This window comes from Macaca fascicularis, chromosome 1 (genome assembly GCF_037993035.2).
Source record: "Macaca fascicularis isolate 582-1 chromosome 1, T2T-MFA8v1.1".
Lineage (NCBI taxonomy): Eukaryota > Metazoa > Chordata > Mammalia > Primates > Cercopithecidae > Macaca > Macaca fascicularis.
This window is the reverse complement of record NC_088375.1, coordinates 99631458-99648026: the sequence shown is the minus strand read 5'-3', so window position 1 is coordinate 99648026 and position 16569 is coordinate 99631458. Positions and strand designations below refer to the sequence as shown.

The following is a 16569-nucleotide window of genomic DNA, read 5'->3' as shown; positions in this document are numbered from 1 at the left end:
CTGCATTTGTCGTAAAGTGAATGCGTTGGTCAGAGGCAATGCTATGTGGAATACCATGATGGTGGATAAAGCATTCCATGAGTCCACGGATGGTAGTCTTTATAGAAGCATTGTATGCAGGATAGGCAAACCCATATCCCAAGTAAGTGTCTATTCCAGTGAGGACAAACCTTTGCCCTTTCCATGATGGGAGAGGTCCAATATAACCAACTGCCACCAGGTAGCTGGCTGGTTACCCCGAGGAATGGTGCCACATTGAGGACTCAGTGTTGGTGTCTGCTGCTGGCAAACTGGGCACTCAGCAGTGACTGTAGCCAGGTCAGCCTTGGTGAGTGGAAGTCCATGTTGCCGAACCCATGCGTAACCTCTATCCCTGCCTCCATGGCCACTTTGTTCATGAGCCCACTGGGTGATCACAGGGGTGGCTGGGGAAGGAGGCTGAGTGGTGTACATAGAACGCATCATCCTATCCACTTGATTATTAAAATCCTCCTCTGCTGAGGTCACCTGTTGGTGAGCACTCACATGGAATACAAAAGTCTTCACAGTTTTTGACCACCCAGAGAGGTTCATCCACGTACCTCTTCCCTGAATTTCTTTGTCACCAATTTTCCAATCATGCTTCTTCCAAGTTCCTGACCATCCAGCCATACCTCTGGTTGCAGCCAATGAATCAGTACATAATCACATATGTGGCCATTTCTCCTTCCATGCAAAGTGCACAACCGGTGCACTTCTGAAAGTTCTGTTCACTGGGAAGATTTTCCTTCACTGCTGTCCTTCAGGGGTGTCCTAGAAAGGGGGGGCTTTAGTGCTGCTGCTGTCCACTTTAGGGTGGTGCCTGCATATTGCGCAAAATCGTCTGTGAACCAGGCCCTAGTCTTCTCTTCCTCTGTCAACTGATCATAGGGAACTTCTAATGAAGCCATAGGTGAAGGCTGGGGGAGAGAAGGCAGGGTGGCAGGAGTGCAGACCATGGCCATTTGAGCCACTTCCTCATGTAATTTACTTGTGCCTTCAGGACCTGCTCAAGCCTGATAACATATATACCACTTCCATTTGATGATGGAATGCTGCTGTGTATGACCCAGTATACGTGTCAGAAAGCAATGTTCTTGATAGGCAATTCAGGTTGCATGGTGACTTGATGACCCATAGTCAAACGTTCAGTTTCCATCAAAGCCCAGTAACAGGCCAAGAGCTGTCTCTCAAAAGGAGAGTAATTATCTGCAGAAGATGGCAGGGCCTTGATCCAAAATCCTAGAGGCCTCTGCTGTGATTCACCCATGGGGGCCTGCCAAAGGATCCAAACAGCATCCTTATCTGCCACTGACACCGCAAGCACCATTGGATCTGCGGATCATATGACCCAGGTGGCAGAGCAGCTTGCGCAGCAGCCTGAACCTGTTGCAGGGCCTGTTCCTGTTCTGGACCCCACTCAAAACTGGCAGCCTTTCAGGTCATTTGATAAATGGACCAGAATAACACACCCAAATGAGGAATAGGTTATCTCCAAAATCCAAATAGGCCCACTAGGTGTCATGCCTCTTTCTTGGTTGTAGGAGAGGCCAACTGCAGCAACTTATCCTTCACCTTAGAACGAATATCTTGACAGGCCCTATGCCATTGGACTCCTAGAAATTTTACTGAGGTAGAAGGTCCCTGAATTTTAGTTGGATTTATTTCCCATCCTCTGGCATGCAAATGTCTCACCAATAAGTCCAATGTGTTTGCTGCTTCTTGCTCACTGGATCCAGTCAGCATAATGTCATCAATGTAATGGGCCAGTGTGACATCTTGCAGAAGCAAAAAGTGATCTAGGTCTCTCTGAATAAAATGATGACACAAAGCTGGAGAGTTGATATACCCTTGAGGTAGGACAGTAAAGGTATATTGCTGGCCTTGTCAGCTGAAGGCAAATCACTTCTGGTGGACCTTCTGGACAGGAATGGAGAAAAAGGCATTTGCCAACTCAATGGCTGCATATCAGGTACCAGGAGATGTATTCCTTTGCTCAAGCAATGAAACCATATCTGGTACAGCAGCTGCAATTGGAATCACCACTTGGTTAAGCTTACGATAATCTGCTGTCATTCTTCAAGATCCATCTGTCTTCTGCACAGGCCAAATGGGAGAGTTGAATGGGGATGTGGTGGGAATCACCACCCCTGTGTCTTTCATGTCCTTGATGTCACCATCAAGAGGTGTGATAGTGTTTTTTATTTACTATTTTTCTAGGTAGGGGCAGCTCTAATGGCCTCCATTTGGGCCTTCCCACCATAATAGCTCTACTGGTCAGGGAGCCAATGTGGGGGTTTTGCCAGCAGAAAAGTATGTCTATGCAAATTATGCATTCTGGCACTGGGGAAATGACCACAGGATGAGTTTGGGGACCCACTGACCCACTATAAGTCAGACTGAGCTAAAACTCCATTAATTACCTGACCTCCCTAAGCCCCTACTTTAACTGGAGGGCCACAATGACATTTTGGATACCCTGGAATCAATGTCAGCTCAGAGCCAGAGTCCAGTAGTCCCTGAAATATCTGATCATTTCTCTTTCCTCAATGCACAGTTACCCTGGTAAAAGGCTGGAGGTCTTCTTGGGGAAGGACTGGGGAAAGATTCATTGCATAAATTGTGGGTAATGTAGTGGGGTTCCTTCCTCAAGGGGACCTGGCTTCCCCTTCATTCAAAGGGTTCTGGGTCTGTAAATTGGCTCAAGTCTGGAAATTGATTGAGGGGCCATGATTCTTTGTTTTTATAATTCAAATTAGCCTTTTGTCCCTTTGATGTAGAAGAATTCTCCTTATATAAATTAAGTAGGAATTCAGTAGGCTTCCTATCAATTTCGTTTCTAGGAACTCTGTGATTAATTAGCCAGTGCCAGAGCTCTACACGAGTCAGACTATTCTGATTGCTGTTTTGTCTCTGCTGTGCATTATGGTAGCTACGCCCACCTTGTCTTTGACGGGTTGAGTGCCACCACTTGACCCCTGCTACCTTGGGATCCAATTATTCCCACTGTATGTAAATTTTGTAGTTGGGTGACTGCTGCTCCCACTGTTAGATCTGACATATAGAGAAGAGTAATTACAGAGCTCTACAAAGATGCAGGTGCTCTCCTCACAAATCTATTTCACAAGGCATTAATTGCAAGGGCATATCTTCTGGACCCTCCCAGCTGGGATGAGTAGGTCTAAAGTGGCTAATTCACTCCACCTCCCAATCTCCCTAAGCCTTTGGATCCCTTCCTCTATATTAAACCAAGGGAGATCAAGCATTTTCAGCTTGTTAACAGTGGGCCATCTTTTAATCCATATTTCAGGTAACCAAACAAATAAACAATTAGAACCTTATTAAACTCCCTGAGCTACAACATTAAATGCAGAGTCCCTACTTAGTGGGCCCAAATCAATAAATTCAGCCTGATCCAACTCTATGTTCCTTCCACCATTATCCCATACCCTCAATATCCATTCCAATGCCTGTTCTCCAGATTTCTGTTTATATAGAGAACTCAAGCAGTTATTTTCAAATGTAGCACACCTCCTCATGGGTCACACTCTCAACCTCACCTCTAGGGGTCTGCTAGGACTTTAGTCTAGTTATAGGTGTAGAAGCAAAGAGAGGTGTTGGGGGTGGCTCCTAAGGAGAACCAACATTATTTTGCCTGGCAACTGCCTCAGAGGAGGCCATCACTGTTGCCTCAGGCAGCACAGGGTTTATCTCTTCAGACAAAGGTGGAAAGGCTGATGGCAGCATGGGTAGGGGAGGTGATGTTGACACTACTGGGGATGGGGAAGCTGTTCCTTCTGCAAAAAAGGTTCATCAGAGTTTACAAACTCTGTGTCCCCAGCTTCATCAGGGTTCTCCCACACATCCCCATTCCAAGTTGCAGGGTCCCATTCTTTTCCAATTAATGCCCTCACTTTAACAGTAGACACCTGGCAATGCTGTGCATGCACCTTTCATTGCAGATCAGCCACTCACATGATAAGAGCTTGTGTCTATTTTTTCACAATTTCAGCTCTTTCCCAACAGGAGATAAGACTCTCATTCACGGCAATCTTAGCAGATTTGAGGCACGGTATCTGCTTCTGAAGCTGGAAGACAGAATTCCTGAGTTCATCATTTTCTTTTACTAATTTGTCCACTGAACTTAAGAGCCAAAAACCAGCTTCATTACATTGCTTGGTTCTCCACATATGTTCCAAGGTATTATGTATATAATCACTAAACTCCTTGACTCTCACAAGCGTTGATAGGAGTGTCAAATGCATTTGTTTTGCATAACTTTCTAAGCAGTTCACACCAAGGACTATCAATGGTCTCCATAGTATTAGAAGTAGACTCCTTAGCATTTTTGGGTCTAATCATATTAAGTAGCTAACTCCAGAAACCTTAAAGACAATAACACAATTCCATGCTTTATATTCTATTCCTCTAGTACTACTTCTGGTACCCAAATCTTACAAGTCAGGGTTCCCCACAGGGAAAGTACTAACTGGAATACATATATATATGTATTCCCATGGCACACTCGTGGGAGCCCCAGGCTGGCGTGGCAGGGCTGACCGCGCCGTGCGGCATTGGTGGAATAGGGGTGAGCATAGCTGCCTTCCAAGCAGCTGACCCGTGTTCGATTCCTGGACAACGCAGCAAGCCGACTTTTTGCGGAGGTCCCGGGTGCGGAGCCGGGGTCTCGGAGACCCGAACCCCGGTCTTCTGCATGACAGGCGGGGATACTCACCACATATACATATGTATATACATATATACACACACAAGTTTATTAAGTATTAATTTACACAATCACAAAATCCCAAAATATGCTGTTTGCAAGCACGAGGAGGAAGGGCAGCTAGCACAGGTCTCAAAACAGAAGAACTTGGAATCCAATGTTAGAGAGCAGGAAGCATCAGGCATGAGAGAGAGGTGTAGGAGAGGAAGCCAAGTCACTCTTCCCTTTTCACGTTTTTCTGCCTCCTTTATATGGGGTGGCAACAGATTAGACTGCGCACACCAGATTAAGTATGGGTCTGCCTTCCCCAGACTGTTGACTCAAATGTTTATGACCTTTGGTAACACTGTCACAGATACACCTAGCAATACTAAGTTGCATCCGTCAATCTAATCAAGTTGACACTCAGTATTAACAAACACAGGCATAAAAAAAAAGAATGAAATCCTGTGATTGGCGGCAACATGAAAGAAACTGGAGATCACGATGTAACCTCAAATGAGCCGGGCACAGAAAGACACGGAGGGCAGGTTCTGATTCCAATCGTGGGAATTGAACAATCAGAAAGTTCACCTTGTGGAGGTAGAGAGCAGAACGATAGACACCAGAGGCTGGAGAGGGTGGGTGGGTGACTGGGGTGAAGAGAGGTTGGCGAAATGGGTACGAGCATGCGTTTCGACGGAGGCAATACGTTCTAATAATGTTCCATGGCAGAGTGGGGCGACTAGGGGTCACAACGATGTATTAGCGTGTGTTTCAGAGCTGGAAGACAGCACCTGAGGTGTTCCCAACAGGTAGAGATGACAGATACCCACGGGATGGATGCCCTACATCCCCTCAGTTGATCATCGATCGCCACGCAATCTACACGTGTTACCGCATGTCACAGGAGTCCCATCAATATCATGTCCGCATGAAGAAAAACATAATCATGCTACAAGGGCGATTGTCACAGCTCTGGCTCCCCAGCGCCATGGCCCGTGGTCTCGGCTCCTCAAGTTCCGCTGCCATTTCTACCAAAGCCGCTGACACCCGTGGAGCCCAATCACGGATCCCGCGCTCCAAGGGTCTGGCACGCCTTGGAAAAGCCAGTGCGCTTGCTGGCATGAGTGGCTCTGGGCACGTGGCCCAAACGCTGGGCGCAGATCCCCCGCAGCCGAGAGAGAAGTGGCCCGTCAGCCACCCGGCTTGGCTTGGCGGAAGCCGCTCTGCTCGAGAGTCCTGGCCCATTCCGTGGCCAGACGAGGGTGCGAGGTGGGCGGCGGCGGCGGCGGCGGCGGTAGTGGCCGCGGTCACCTGGCGGCCATGGGAGGAGAAAGCCTGACCCGGCCGGTGGGCCTTGCCACTGAGAAAGAGTGGGAGGGAGGCGAGCACCTGACAAGGAAGAACTGTGACGCGGATGTTGCGAAGGTGGCGCCAGCGAGGCCAAAAGGACGGAGCGGTGGAGGTAGGCGGGGAGGTGGGGGCGCACGTGGAGGCCGCCGGAGGTTGTGGCTGGGGCGCCTGAGAAGCGAGGGAGCCTGTTGGTCAAAAGGGGAGGTGTGAAGGGGCCTGGCAGTTGGCAGGCAGAGCCAAAGAAGGAAGGCTTCCCTGACCGGGAATCGAACCCGGGCCGCGGCGGTGAGAGCGCCGAATCCTAACCACTAGACCACCAGGGAGAGACGGCCTTCAGGGCCCGGCTTGCGCCTCCTGGCCCCAGCGCCTGTGGCCCCAGCATTGGGCGCTACCTTGGCGCCTGTCCCCTGCTTCCCTTTAAAACAAACACCCGCAACCAGCCCCGGAGACGCGGGCGGCAACCCGCCCGCCCCAACCAGCAGCTCTGGCCCTGTTCGCAGCACACCCTCCAAACACCGCGCCCCTCCTTCCCGGGCGCACACGCACGCAGCCCCTGGCCAAGTTCCGACACGAGCCCGGCGCCCGGGACCTCCGCAAAAGGTCGGCCCGCTGCGTTGGCCGGGAATCGAACCCGGGTGAACTGCTTGGAAGGCAGCTATGCTCACCACTATACCACCAACGCCGCACGGCGCGGGCAGCCCCGCCACGCCGGCCCGGGGCTCCCACGAGCGCGCCGCCCGCGCCCGGCGCAGCAGCGCCCCGACGCCCCGTCCGTCCGCCTGCCCGCCCGCAGCTCCGCGCCGCCACGGCCCCGCCAAAGGCCGGCCCGCGCCCCACCGGTGCAAGGCGAGCGCGGCTGCCCCGTTCCGCCCCCGTTCTGCGTCTGGGGGCGCTCTCGCTCCCTCGCAGACCCGGGCCGCCGGAGTCCTTCTCCACCAGGTGTCCGGGGGGCACACGGCCGGCGTCCACAGGGTCCTCAACTCCTCCGCCTCCCACCGACCGCCGCCGCCGGGCCCTGTGCCAAGTGGCAGAAAGCCTCTTCCCACAACCACTTTGGGCCGGCAGCTCGCTGGGCGCCCTGGGGGCCAGAGGAGGCCGCCCGGCTGTGGCGATCAAGCGGCGGGCGAGAAGAAAAGGGAGGAGGCCAAGGGGGCCCCTGAGGCCAAGGGGGCCCAGAGGGCCCAGGGGGCCAAGGGGCCAGGCAGGTCAGGCCCGGGATGGCGCCCTGCGACTAGCTGGAGGGCGGAGGAAGGAGAAGGAGGGCCCACAGGCTGGGTCCGAGGCGGCGGCCCTAAAAGGACTGCTGCCTCCCCGTCGGGGAATCGAACCCCGGTCTCCCGCGTGACAGGCGGGGATACTCACCACTATACTAACGAGGACGACGGCCACGGTCGCCGGGACGCCAGACCCCACTCCGACCGCGGACGCCTAGCCCTGCCTTGATCCCCTCCCCCGACCGCAGGGGCCCCGCGCCTGCTCGCCCTCCACCCGCCACCCGCCACCCGCCACCCGCCACCGTTGGCGCGGCCTACCCCGACACCCAACAAAGCACCCTGCGGTCCCACTGGGACCCGGAGCCGGACCCCGACAGCTACCGGAGCGGCGTGGAACCTCCCCTTGCGCCCTGCCTGCCGTCTCCAGCGCGGGGATCGCGCCGGCAGGAAGAGGCTGCGGGCCAAACAGCCAGGCTGCTGCTCCTAGGACGTGGTGGGCGCGCGCCCTGCGGGGTTCCGCCAGCGGAGGCGCGGGCGCGGGGGCGGGCGGCGGCGCCCGGCCCGACGCGGACCGTTTGGGTCCGGGGTGGGGACGCGGAGGCGTCCACGCCAACGCCGGCCGGCTCCGTTCACTCGGCGCCCGCTCCGGCCCCGCGGTCCGTCGGTTGCGCACCGAACCCAGACAGGCGCCGGCCAAGGGCGCCGGCGTTCGCGCCGGGTCCCAGCCAGGCGAGCGGCGACGCGCCCCGGCGCGCCGTCAGGATGGCCGAGCGGTCTAAGGCGCTGCGTTCAGGTCGCAGTCTCCCCTGGAGGCGTGGGTTCGAATCCCACTCCTGACAACCCGACCTTTTGGCCCGCCCGCCGGAGGGCAACGCCCATCGCAACCCTGGAGCACCTTTGGTCGGTTCCTGCCTTGAGCCCTTGCCCACTCTCCAAACTCCAGCCCCCTTGAAGCAAGCCTCCAAAACGCCGCCGCTTCTCAGGCACGTCCCTTCTTCCTGCCCACCCGCCGGCCGTCGCAGAAACAGCCCAGGACCATGCGCCAGCGCCCGCGACCCTTTACCGATTGCCCTTCGGACAGACGCACTCCCCACCACCTCACACGCCCTCTTCCCTGGCCCCACACACACAGCGAGCGACCGCGACCACCTTCCACGCTCTTCCCTACCTATCTCCTCCGCCCGCCTTCTCCTCACTCGCCCAAACAGACGCAGCCCGGACTCTGCCCCTATTCCTCCTTTTCCCGCCTTCCTCCCACCGGCCTCCGCCCAGCGCCCAGCGCCCACCGCCTTGAATCGCCGCTGCGCTGCCCAGAGGCCTCCGGCGTGCACAGCCCGCTCGGTTTCACCCTCCAACCTCTGACCGCCGAACAGCAGCGAGCCAGCGACCCGCTCTTGGAGCCGCGCACACTTCTCCCACCACAGGCACGCCATCCAACATCCTGCCCTTTCCTCCGGTACCCCTCGGACCCCGCCTGCGCATTCCACTCTCCCGACGCCCTAGGCAGGTCGCCGATCTCACCTCGCTACTTGTGCTCCCTTCCCGCTAACACCTGCCTGCCGGCCCACCTGCAGCCGGGACGCCTGCCGGCCAGAGGCAGCGGGATCCCTGCACACAGCCTGGCAGGCGAGTCCGTACCCGGAAAGATAGCCAACGAGGAATCACGAGCGGAAGCCCTAGATCCCCGTCACGCGCCCACAAACGCCAGGCCCCGCCGGGACAGCTCTGCGCCACACCACACCGCATCCCCACGCGGGAAGCCGCGGCCTGGGCCGTCCCAGCCACACCCAGCGCGCCTTCTCCCGGGTCAGCCAGCTGCGGCTCTGCCAAAGCGCTCCTCCGCTCCTTTCTGGCGCTCCAGCCTCCCTACCAGCCCATCGGGGCCGGACCCCGAGTGCGAGCCGGTGGCCTGGGTCAGAGCGCAGAAGCGAGGCGCCCACGGACTTGGTCTGCGTTTCTGAGCCGCACGCGGCGGCTGCGAGACCCGTCCCCCCATCGCCGCCCCCGCTCGCTGACACGCTGACACACCCACCCCCACACCCACCCGCAGCTGACACAAGCGAGAAGGCCAGCCCGGCCGGAACAACAACAACAACAACAACAACAACAACAACAACAACAACAAAGAAAACAAAACAAAACAAACACAAAAGAAAAACTCTGGGTCTGGGCCGGGGATCCGCGCTCAGCAAGGCCCGCCACAGCTCAGCTGCCCACACGGGGCATTCGGGCGCGGGCCACGGCTGGTCCTTCCCCTGGCGATCCCGGCGGGCAGTCTCTGGGCTCTGGGCGGCAGAGAAAGCGCAAGACGGGAGGAGTCGGCCTCTCTCCCTCCGCTCTCCCTCCGCGCCGCGCCCCAGGTCCCTCGACGTGACCGGAGCCTCCCCTTCTGCTCGCCCCGTCGGGCCAGCCTCTCGTGGACGCCCCAATGGGACGGAGACCCACGGCAGGCGGTGACCAGTGAACGGCGGCTGGTGGCGAGTTCCGCTGTGCCAGCTTCCGTTGGCGTTTACCATCGGTGCATGGGTGGTTCAGTGGTAGAATTCTCGCCTGCCACGCGGGAGGCCCGGGTTCGATTCCCGGCCCATGCAGCACGCCCTCCCATTTTGGTGCTGCTGCTGCTCCAAATGGAGCTGCGCTCGCCTCTGCCGCCTCCTTACACTCCGGGCGCGCCAGCGTGTCCTGCAACGGCTGCGCTCCCACGCGCGATGCCCCTCTGCCCTTTCTTCCGTGCCTCTCTCCACTGACTTGCGGGTGAGGCTGACCCCTCCCCCCTTCCTTGGTAAAAACAACCCCTCCAAACACGAAAGCACGCCAGACACCAGCCCTTGGCAACCTCCTGGTCCTGTTTCTCTTCACTACCCTGCCACCACCTCTGCCCGACGCATTTCACTTCAAGGAATATCGCCAGGCACCACGGGCTTGCACCCACTCGCCCCACCTCTTCTCTTCACCCTTCACCACCTCTACCTCTTGGTCTCTCTCTCTCCCCCTCGATGGCTCCCCACATCCAGAAAATGTTGCCATGGTTGCCCTTCCATCCTGAAGACGGCTTATTTATGTCTGGGGTCCAGTTGCATTCCCTACCCCTTCGGGACGTGGGACGTGGCCTCCAGTCGCTCTGTCACGATGTCTGCCCCACCCTGGGCTGCTTGTCACCTCACCCCAGCCCCACTCCGTATTCTGACTGCCCAGCCCAAGCAGCATCCCAGTCTCCCCGGCGGGGATCCCCCTTGACCACACAGACTTCCTTCCTTCCAAGACCCACCCGCTGACAATGTACTCTTCCGTCCAGCCTTCAGGCTCAGCCCTCCCTCCGCCGTCTTTTTCTCACCCCAACCGCCTTTTCACTCACACACACACAGACACACACACACATTCTCACTCCCTCTCTCTCTCTGTCTCACTGGGTCTCCAGCTCTCTCTCGCTCTCTCTCTCTGTCTCTCTGTGACTCTATCTCTCTGTCTCTCTCTCTCGCACATCCAGCTCTCCCTCTCGCCGTCAATGCCCCTCTCTCACACGACTCATATCCCTCAGCCCTGGCCTCCTTCAGGCTCTTCAGACACATGCCAGCTCCGCCACCAGCTGCGATCCCTCCGACCGCATGGGCAGCCCGCGAGGTGCCCTAACGCCCCAGGCCTCTGCACGACTTCCGTTTGACTGGATAGCCTCACTCCCAGACCTTGCCAGCCAGTCCTCTGCACCCCCTGGACACCCTGGACTCTTCCTTCCAGCTCCCAGCACACGACATGCTTCTCTCCTTTCCTTGGTGTCAGCCCCTTGCCCCGGGCTGGGCTGGACGCCAGCCACGGGAACGGACACCTTCGTCCATCACTGTCACCCGCTGACATCCACCCACATCGCCCTGGCAAGCAAGCCAGCCTCCCGTGGGGATGGCAAACCTCTCCATCCCCGATAGGGTCTGGTCTCTCTCTGCAGGTGATCCGACTGTGCCAAGATCCCACGAATGACACGGGACAGCTTTGTGCAGTTGGTTGGACCTCTACTTTGCCCCTAAAGAGAGTATTGGCAAGAAGTCGACTGACCTCTGCCATTGACTCGGGGAATCAGCCAAACGGTAAGATCAATACGGGTTGAATAGAGGGTTGGAGAACTGGGCTCATCTGTGCTAAGGAGGGGATGGGAAGAAAGTTCCACAGCGAATCTTGGCGTTGGGGATAGGTACCGTCTCCACATGTTCCTTGACACTTGGAGAGAAGATCGAGAGCGTAGGTCAGGCAATGGGAAGCAAACCTCGGCTACAAGTCTATCATGAACCCCAACTCCGCACATGTGGCTTTGGTCAGCTTGGCTGTTGGGTTTTCCCCACCAGCTCCTGCGTCCTCCACGCTTCAATGCCCGTGGCCAGGTTGGTCCAAATAACGGGACCTCTCGAGATTCGTTTTCACATCCAGAATAGGCGAGAATCTCAAACCTGTCAACAGTGAGTGGGAGCACGTGTACACACATGCGCGTGTATGTTGCGGGAAGTCAGGGACCCCGAACGGAGGGGCCGGCTGGAGCTGGGGCAGAGGAACATAAATTGTGAAGATTTCATTTCTATATGGACATTTATGGGTTCCCAAATAATACTTTTATAATTCCTTATGCCTGTCTTTGCTTTAATCTCTGAATCCTGTTATCTTCGTAAGCTGAGGATGGACGTCACCTCAGGACCACGGTGATAATTGGGTTAACTGTACAAATTGACTGTAAAACATGTGTGTTTGAACAATATGAAATCAGTGCACCTTGAGAAAGAATAGAATAACAGCGATTTTTAGGGAACAAGGGAAGACAGCCATAAGGTCTGACTGACTGCGGGGTCGGGCAAAAAGCGCCGTAGTTTTCTTCTTGCAGAGAGCCCATAAGCGGACGTGCAAGTAGGGAAGATACCGCTAAATTCTTTTCCTAGCAAGGAATATTGAGATTAATACTCTGGGAAGGGAATGCATTCCTGGTGGGAGGTCTATAAACAGCCGCTCTGGGAACGGCTGTCCTATGCGGTCGAGATAAGGCCTGAGACACGCCCTGGTCTCCTGCAGTACCATCAGGCTTATCAGGGCGGGGAAAAACTGCGCCCTGCTGCGTTTGTGGTCAGGCCGGTTGTCTGCTCTCGAACCCCGTTTTCTGTTGTTTGAGATGTTTATCAAGACAATACGTGCACCGCTGAACGTAGACCCTTATCAATAAATCTGCTTTTGCCCTTTGCCCTGTTCCCTCAGAAGCATGCGATCTTTGTTCTGCTTTTTGCCCTTCGAAGCATGTGATCTTTGTACCTACTCCCCGTTCGTACACCCCCTCCCCTTTTGAAATCCTTAACGAAAACTTGCTGGTTTTGAGGCTCGGGTGGGCATCACGGTCCTACCGATATGTGATGTCACCCCCGGCGGCCCAGCTGTCAAATTCCTCTCTTTGTACTCTCCCTCTTTATTTCTCAGCCGGCCGGCACTTACGGAAAATAGAAGGAACCTACGCCGAAATATCGGGGGCGGGTTCCCCCGATAGGTGTATGAAGAAAATGCTCACCGTCACCCATCGTCGGGGAAATGCAAATGAAAACCACGAGGAGCTGTCATCTTACCCCGCTTAGGATGGCTATCATTAAAGCCGGAGGGAAAATAACCAACCCTGGCGACGAGGTAGACAAAAGGCAAGACTTAGACCCCGTGGGCGGAAAGGCGAATAAGTACAGCCGCCATGAAAAACGGCATGGAGATATGTGAAAACAAAATGCAACAAACTGACAAACAAACAAAACCCCACCCCAACCCTACCCTGCCACCTCCCCCCAACCCCTCGCACACAGATAATTCAAGGTAGAGCTACCTTTGGGCCCGGCAATCCCGCGGATGGGTGTTTAACCAAAGCACCAGGAAATCTGAATTTCCGAGGGATACCTGCACCCCCATGTTTACTGCAGCACTGTTCACAATTGCAGAAACGTCGAATCAACCTAAGTGTCCATCGGCCGGGAAATGGATTAACGAAAACGTGGCATGTGGACACCATGGAATACCATTTGGCCATAGAAAGGAAGGAAATCCTCTCGTCTGCAGCAACAGAGGTGGAACTAAAGGTCACGATGTAACCTCAAATGAGCCGGGCACAGAAAGACACGGAGGGCAGGTTCTGATTCCAATCGTGGGAATTGAACAATCAGAAAGTTCACCTTGTGGAGGTAGAGAGCAGAACGATAGACACCAGAGGCTGGAGAGGGTGGGTGGGTGACTGGGGTGAAGAGAGGTTGGCGAAATGGGTACGAGCATGCGTTTCGACGGAGGCAATACGTTCTAATAATGTTCCATGGCAGAGTGGGGCGACTAGGGGTCACAACGATGTATTAGCGTGTGTTTCAGAGCTGGAAGACAGCACCTGAGGTGTTCCCAACAGGTAGAGATGACAGATACCCACGGGATGGATGCCCTACATCCCCTCAGTTGATCATCGATCGCCACGCAATCTACACGTGTTACCGCATGTCACAGGAGTCCCATCAATATCATGTCCGCATGAAGAAAAACATAATCATGCTACAAGGGCGATTGTCACAGCTCTGGCTCCCCAGCGCCATGGCCCGTGGTCTCGGCTCCTCAAGTTCCGCTGCCATTTCTACCAAAGCCGCTGACACCCGTGGAGCCCAATCACGGATCCCGCGCTCCAAGGGTCTGGCACGCCTTGGAAAAGCCAGTGCGCTTGCTGGCATGAGTGGCTCTGGGCACGTGGCCCAAACGCTGGGCGCAGATCCCCCGCAGCCGAGAGAGAAGTGGCCCGTCAGCCACCCGGCTTGGCTTGGCGGAAGCCGCTCTGCTCGAGAGTCCTGGCCCATTCCGTGGCCAGACGAGGGTGCGAGGTGGGCGGCGGCGGCGGCGGCGGCGGTAGTGGCCGCGGTCACCTGGCGGCCATGGGAGGAGAAAGCCTGACCCGGCCGGTGGGCCTTGCCACTGAGAAAGAGTGGGAGGGAGGCGAGCACCTGACAAGGAAGAACTGTGACGCGGATGTTGCGAAGGTGGCGCCAGCGAGGCCAAAAGGACGGAGCGGTGGAGGTAGGCGGGGAGGTGGGGGCGCACGTGGAGGCCGCCGGAGGTTGTGGCTGGGGCGCCTGAGAAGCGAGGGAGCCTGTTGGTCAAAAGGGGAGGTGTGAAGGGGCCTGGCAGTTGGCAGGCAGAGCCAAAGAAGGAAGGCTTCCCTGACCGGGAATCGAACCCGGGTCGCGGCGGTGAGAGCGCCGAATCCTAACCACTAGACCACCAGGGAGAGACGGCCTTCAGGGCCCGGCTTGCGCCTCCTGGCCCCAGCGCCTGTGGCCCCAGCATTGGGCGCTACCTTGGCGCCTGTCCCCTGCTTCCCTTTAAAACAAACACCCGCAACCAGCCCCGGAGACGCGGGCGGCAACCCGCCCGCCCCAACCAGCAGCTCTGGCCCTGTTCGCAGCACACCCTCCAAACACCGCGCCCCTCCTTCCCGGGCGCACACGCACGCAGCCCCTGGCCAAGTTCCGACACGAGCCCGGCGCCCGGGACCTCCGCAAAAGGTCGGCCCGCTGCGTTGGCCGGGAATCGAACCCGGGTGAACTGCTTGGAAGGCAGCTATGCTCACCACTATACCACCAACGCCGCACGGCGCGGGCAGCCCCGCCACGCCGGCCCGGGGCTCCCACGAGCGCGCCGCCCGCGCCCGGCGCAGCAGCGCCCCGACGCCCCGTCCGTCCGCCTGCCCGCCCGCAGCTCCGCGCCGCCACGGCCCCGCCAAAGGCCGGCCCGCGCCCCACCGGTGCAAGGCGAGCGCGGCTGCCCCGTTCCGCCCCCGTTCTGCGTCTGGGGGCGCTCTCGCTCCCTCGCAGACCCGGGCCGCCGGAGTCCTTCTCCACCAGGTGTCCGGGGGGCACACGGCCGGCGTCCACAGGGTCCTCAACTCCTCCGCCTCCCACCGACCGCCGCCGCCGGGCCCTGTGCCAAGTGGCAGAAAGCCTCTTCCCACAACCACTTTGGGCCGGCAGCTCGCTGGGCGCCCTGGGGGCCAGAGGAGGCCGCCCGGCTGTGGCGATCAAGCGGCGGGCGAGAAGAAAAGGGAGGAGGCCAAGGGGGCCCCTGAGGCCAAGGGGGCCCAGAGGGCCCAGGGGGCCAAGGGGCCAGGCAGGTCAGGCCCGGGATGGCGCCCTGCGACTAGCTGGAGGGCGGAGGAAGGAGAAGGAGGGCCCACAGGCTGGGTCCGAGGCGGCGGCCCTAAAAGGACTGCTGCCTCCCCGTCGGGGAATCGAACCCCGGTCTCCCGCGTGACAGGCGGGGATACTCACCACTATACTAACGAGGACGACGGCCACGGTCGCCGGGACGCCAGACCCCACTCCGACCGCGGACGCCTAGCCCTGCCTTGATCCCCTCCCCCGACCGCAGGGGCCCCGCGCCTGCTCGCCCTCCACCCGCCACCCGCCACCCGCCACCCGCCACCCGCCACCGTTGGCGCGGCCTACCCCGACACCCAACAAAGCACCCTGCGGTCCCACTGGGACCCGGAGCCGGACCCCGACAGCTACCGGAGCGGCGTGGAACCTCCGCTTGCGCCCTGCCTGCCGTCTCCAGCGCGGGGATCGCGCCGGCAGGAAGAGGCTGCGGGCCAAACAGCCAGGCTGCTGCTCCTAGGACGTGGTGGGCGCGCGCCCTGCGGGGTTCCGCCAGCGGAGGCGCGGGCGCGGGGGCGGGCGGCGGCGCCCGGCCCGACGCGGACCGTTTGGGTCCGGGGTGGGGACGCGGAGGCGTCCACGCCAACGCCGGCCGGCTCCGTTCACTCGGCGCCCGCTCCGGCCCCGCGGTCCGTCGGTTGCGCACCGAACCCAGACAGGCGCCGGCCAAGGGCGCCGGCGTTCGCGCCGGGTCCCAGCCAGGCGAGCGGCGACGCGCCCCGGCGCGCCGTCAGGATGGCCGAGCGGTCTAAGGCGCTGCGTTCAGGTCGCAGTCTCCCCTGGAGGCGTGGGTTCGAATCCCACTCCTGACAACCCGACCTTTTGGCCCGCCCGCCGGAGGGCAACGCCCATCGCAACCCTGGAGCACCTTTGGTCGGTTCCTGCCTTGAGCCCTTGCCCACTCTCCAAACTCCAGCCCCCTTGAAGCAAGCCTCCAAAACGCCGCCGCTTCTCAGGCACGTCCCTTCTTCCTGCCCACCCGCCGGCCGTCGCAGAAACAGCCCAGGACCATGCGCCAGCGCCCGCGACCCTTTACCGATTGCCCTTCGGACAGACGCACTCCCCACCACCTCACACGCCCTCTTCCCTGGCC

The 16569-nt window shown here is 58.3% G+C and overlaps 9 non-coding genes across 9 annotated transcripts; 3 read left to right on the top strand and 6 right to left on the bottom strand.

The window, feature by feature from the left end:
• Nucleotides 1–6330: 6330 nt before the first annotated feature.
• TRNAE-CUC (transfer RNA glutamic acid (anticodon CUC)) lies at nucleotides 6331–6402 on the bottom strand. The gene has a single exon. It is a non-coding gene; the product is annotated as a tRNA-Glu (tRNA).
• A 287-nt stretch (nucleotides 6403–6689) lies between these two features.
• Nucleotides 6690–6761, bottom strand: TRNAG-UCC (transfer RNA glycine (anticodon UCC)). The gene has a single exon. It is a non-coding gene; the product is annotated as a tRNA-Gly (tRNA).
• A 625-nt stretch (nucleotides 6762–7386) lies between these two features.
• On the bottom strand, nucleotides 7387–7458 carry TRNAD-GUC (transfer RNA aspartic acid (anticodon GUC)). The gene has a single exon. It is a non-coding gene; the product is annotated as a tRNA-Asp (tRNA).
• Nucleotides 7459–8049: 591 nt separating this feature from the next.
• TRNAL-CAG (transfer RNA leucine (anticodon CAG)) lies at nucleotides 8050–8132 on the top strand. The gene has a single exon. It is a non-coding gene; the product is annotated as a tRNA-Leu (tRNA).
• Nucleotides 8133–9813: 1681 nt separating this feature from the next.
• TRNAG-GCC (transfer RNA glycine (anticodon GCC)) lies at nucleotides 9814–9884 on the top strand. Its single transcript has one exon. It is a non-coding gene; the product is annotated as a tRNA-Gly (tRNA).
• Nucleotides 9885–14479: 4595 nt separating this feature from the next.
• On the bottom strand, nucleotides 14480–14551 carry TRNAE-CUC (transfer RNA glutamic acid (anticodon CUC)). Its single transcript has one exon. It is a non-coding gene; the product is annotated as a tRNA-Glu (tRNA).
• Nucleotides 14552–14838: 287 nt separating this feature from the next.
• TRNAG-UCC (transfer RNA glycine (anticodon UCC)) lies at nucleotides 14839–14910 on the bottom strand. The gene has a single exon. It is a non-coding gene; the product is annotated as a tRNA-Gly (tRNA).
• Nucleotides 14911–15535: 625 nt separating this feature from the next.
• TRNAD-GUC (transfer RNA aspartic acid (anticodon GUC)) lies at nucleotides 15536–15607 on the bottom strand. Its single transcript has one exon. It is a non-coding gene; the product is annotated as a tRNA-Asp (tRNA).
• Nucleotides 15608–16205: 598 nt separating this feature from the next.
• On the top strand, nucleotides 16206–16288 carry TRNAL-CAG (transfer RNA leucine (anticodon CAG)). The gene has a single exon. It is a non-coding gene; the product is annotated as a tRNA-Leu (tRNA).
• Nucleotides 16289–16569: the final 281 nt, after the last annotated feature.